Genomic DNA, 4588 nt, shown 5'->3' on the forward strand with positions numbered 1-4588 from the left:
TTTCATATTACTGTATTTGTCTTAGTAGTTTATGACAGTCACATTGGTTAAAAATGCAAATTCTATCATGTTCTAAAAATGTGTGTGTGTGTGTGTGTGTGTGTGTGTATGCATACACACACACACACACAGGACACTTCATTTAGTCCTGACAAAGTGTTGTAGTTGTAATTTCTAAAAATATGTCACAAATATGAATGCATCAACCTGAAATTATCATCTCATGAAACTGGTGTCTGATCTTTCAAACAGAAAAGAGATTTCTATCATCATACTTTTGTGCTTACACAGCTTATGTAGACTTAAAAATTATAAGCACTTCTATCTCAATAAGGATATCAAGTACTGTACATTCCCAGCTATTTCAGAATGACCAGGCTTTTGACAGAAATTTGTTCGGTTAACACTGTAGTCTTGAGACTCTGTTAAATATGTAGAACTCAGAAGGCAGGATGGGTTAGTGCATTTTTCTCTCACATCTAAACTGTTCATTAGAGAGCAGTAACTCATTTTCTGGATATTAAAGTGCTATTTACTGTTTAAGTATAGAATCTTGGCAGAAACATTATAAACATGTGATCCTAAAGATATAGTCTGAGTTATTTTATTTTAAATTGTAGCTTTTCAAGTGCTTTTACTAAATTATACATATAAAGAAAAAATATAAACTGTTTATATGTTTTTACTGATGCATTACATATATGTATATGCTCTGGTTTTTAAATGTGTTTGTAGATTGTTTTATTCACACTTAAATCCAGTTATATTACATTTTTTAAAGCTTTTTGCCTTTATTAAAATGTGCTTTCTGCAAAAGCTATGTTATAGGTTTTAATATAAAATGGTGCTCAAAAATTCTGGCATTCTAGATATCTTTCCAGCTAACATTTCTTTTCTCTACCAGGTCCAGGTACAAAGTAGTGGTAGTTTCACTTGTTATGTTGGTGAAAGACAACATAAATATCCTAAATTAATTTTTGCCGTAATGGTATTTTTTCCTGATATATGAAATAGGAATCTTAGGTTTGAAAATTAGTGTGGGTTCTGTGATTAGACCTCTCTGTATATAGTTTTACAGATAAATGCACTGTGTTTGAAAATCTGTCCTTTTTGGTGTCAATAATATAAATATAAAATAAAAGCTTTCCATGTGGCTTTATTTACAGTGACACTGATAGAATTGATAAAAATGATACAATGATATTAAACAACATAAGCAAGTTTGATCAAATCTTAGTTTTATCACTCCCCCCCGCCACCCACCGCAAGTGATTCTATCCATTAATGAATATACTAATCCAAAGCCAAAGGAAAATAGTTTTACCTAAAATATAGAGGAAGAAACTGAAACAAATAAAATTAAGCTGACCTTTTAATAAATGTCTGTTTATTGATTTAAATTCACTTTTTTCTTTTCCTGAGCAACGCTGACGGGGCCTGTTAGAACACAAGCATGCGTAATAACTTGGACACAACCATTTTTGTTTCTTTCCTGTGTCTTCACTGAAAGATTGAAGCAAGCTTCACCTAAGTGTAGTGATGCAAAAATAATAGTATCCCAGTCTGGCTGCACAAGAGCGGAGGCAAACAAGGGCTTCATATTAAAGTGCCTTCTAGGTAGCTGACATGACGCATCTAGTCAGACGTAAATAATGACAGACGGAAACTATCATGAGGTCTGTGAAGCATCAACATACTGCTATCATTTTCTCTCTAACCTTGCCTTGCTAGCAGCTCTCAGCCTTACAGGCTGAGAGATCATTTAAAAAGCAAATCCTAATGACTCTGCCCACTGTAACAACAGTCAGCAAGATTGGCATCAATTTAGCTCAGTTTAGAAACTCAGGATAGCAGTCACTGTTGACTTGTGACACCCTAAACTCCGGTTCTTCTCCACAAACTAACCCCCACCCCCAATGCTACCCCTTCCCTGAGGCTATTTCCATGTCTTGCCAAAGATTCTCCACTCTGATAGGAAAATGGTTCATCTCAGCTATTTGCTTGGCACTCTGTGTATAATCTCTTAGGCTGAACCTATTTTTCTGGACTAGCTCATTTGGTGCAAAATGCTTTAAGTTACCCCCCAACCCCCATTTTTCATGTGGCATGTATTATTTTGTGTATATTATGGATGTACAGGGTTAACAGTCAGTAAATAACATCCCAGTGTTCCTGTAGCTTAAGACTAACATGGTTGTGGCTCAGATAAACACGTCTGTACATGGCTGCCATAATCAATGTGGAATGGCAGAACAATTTTGCAGATGCAGTCCCGGGAAGAGTAAAAAATAATAGTTGTCCAGATTCAATAGAATCTATTCAAGAAATCTGCGATAGAGAGCAGTCACATGTTTTATTTGTTAACAACAGTGATGACTTTGCAAGCCGGTGGGAACTGAAGCTGATATAGAATAGGATAATAGCATTATCACTTTGCAAATCAGCATGTGGCTTTGCTTGGGTGCTGGCAGAAGGGCATGGGATTCTGAGAGCTCTAGCAAGTAACCTGAAAAGATAAGGAGATCAAACTGCCCGGCTGTGAGTGTAAATGTGTGAGGATAAGTTGCCATGAATCTGCTTTTGCTTGGTTAAAAACACATTGCACAGGCATGTTTCCACTGTTTTATAAGGGACCAGGAGGTGAATGTGTGGGCCTGAGTTTGTGAGTGAGCATGTGAGTGGGGGTGTTAGGAAGCAGAAAGGAATGGCGAAGGCTCACAATAGCCCATCTCAATGGAGAGCTATTGATCTCATTTCATTAACACTTTAATCTTCAACTCAACATCTTACTTACCTTGTGTAAAAGAGATGCCAAGTTGAAATAAATAATAAACACACAATATTTAAAGGACTTTTGAATTTTGCATGGTAATAAATATTAATGCAGCCTGTGACTCCCAAAGAAAATAGAAGGCACTTAATTCTGTTGTTGATACCAGGTACTGGGCAGGTTGATTTCCCGAGGTGAAAGTGAAAAATGTACTATTTGGGCTTAAATTTAGATTTAATAAATAACTAATTTAGGATCTTGTTCTATATGCAAGGATATAATCACAAGGCATTTGTTTTTAAAAGGTTTCATTTATTCTTGTGAGTTTAATTATTGCAAGGAAACTGTGAGCAATTTGTTTTTTTACCAGTGTCTGATTTCTGAGAATGGTTATTAAATATTAAATGGATGCATAATTCAGGCAATTAAGAAAGTAATCACACAAAGTAATGTAATGGAAGTTAATTATTACTGCATAAGCAAATAGTTCATTAATGCTTCTAGTTGCTATGGCTGCATTCTTAATACATGCAGAGCTGAAGCATGAATCCTCTGTGTATTCAAGGAGCTGGTAAGAAGAGTGATGCTACAGAGAGAGCACCACTAATGAAAACCAGAAGCAAATAAGGCCATATTGACCTCTGACTTGTCTAAATAAGGTGGGATCACCATTACTTAAGAGAGTTTTATCGAAACCACGACTGCACTAGCTGCTTATAATTTTTTTGGTTTATAACACAAACCATGACTTAAATCAAGGATAAACCAAAAGGAATTGAACTTGTTAAACAAAAATTACCACTCATACTTCCCCTGTTGTTTTCTTTTAAAATCAACTCTTTGGTTAAACAGCTAGAGTCATCATTTGTAACTTAAAAAGATTCCATAGGTTGTTTTTCTTATGAAAGCATTACAGCTGGTGAAAGACGTTATTTTGTCCTGCTGCTCAACCCCAAGTTAAAGTTCTGACATTCCTTTGCTAACACTATCTCCCTAACACATTATGCTTTGTAAAGACTATTTAATGTTAATTCGGCACATGTGGGTTCCCCTGCTCTCTGGAGCAGGTGAGGCCATGCAGACAGGTGGGAGAGCGAACAATGGCGGGGATTCTGCCCAGAGACCCCAGGACCAAGCAGGCCTGCCTCCAGAGGGGACCGGCTCCTTTATGGATTTGGTTTTTAACTACCCAGGACTGCGCAGGGCTCACCTGCCTCATCTTGTCATAGAATTTCACACAGAGAAAGGCAATTCTGTTAAGCCAGGTGCTCTTCCACCATTTTGGTTCAGGCATTAACTCACCACAATCCTGAGATCACTTGCTTATCTACTTACAATGCCATTACTAAGCTGTGCCCATCACCTTTCAGGCGGGGGTCTATGCTAAGTAGGCACATTGGGAGTCAAGAAAATATTTCTAGGGATTCAAGGACAGCCTCCTCTCTGTTCCTAGTGCTTGACTAGCCATTGGGGGAAGTAGGAAAGATGTACAAAACAGACTCAATCTCTGCTCCAAGGAAGCAGCTTACAGTCCCCTCTGAATAGTGTTTTTTTAATCTTTTGTGGGGGTGGTCATGGAGTTCTTGGACACTCAAATAACCCAGGCATGTACATAAAAATTTGCATTCACTTTTAGAGGGTTCATGGTTTCCCTAATCCATGGTTCTCAGATTTAAGGCCCTCTGCTTAAGACCAATGTCTTTGGGACATAATCTGTTTGACTTTTTGGCATATAGACTATAAATACAGCAGAGGGGTTAGTGGGGTCTGAGGTAGTTTGGAGAAGGCTTTATGGAGCAAATGAACCTTGAGCTTGAC

Source organism: Phyllostomus hastatus, unplaced genomic scaffold (assembly GCF_019186645.2).
Source record: "Phyllostomus hastatus isolate PE091 unplaced genomic scaffold, TTU_PhHast_1.1 phas_contig_1, whole genome shotgun sequence".
Lineage (NCBI taxonomy): Eukaryota > Metazoa > Chordata > Mammalia > Chiroptera > Phyllostomidae > Phyllostomus > Phyllostomus hastatus.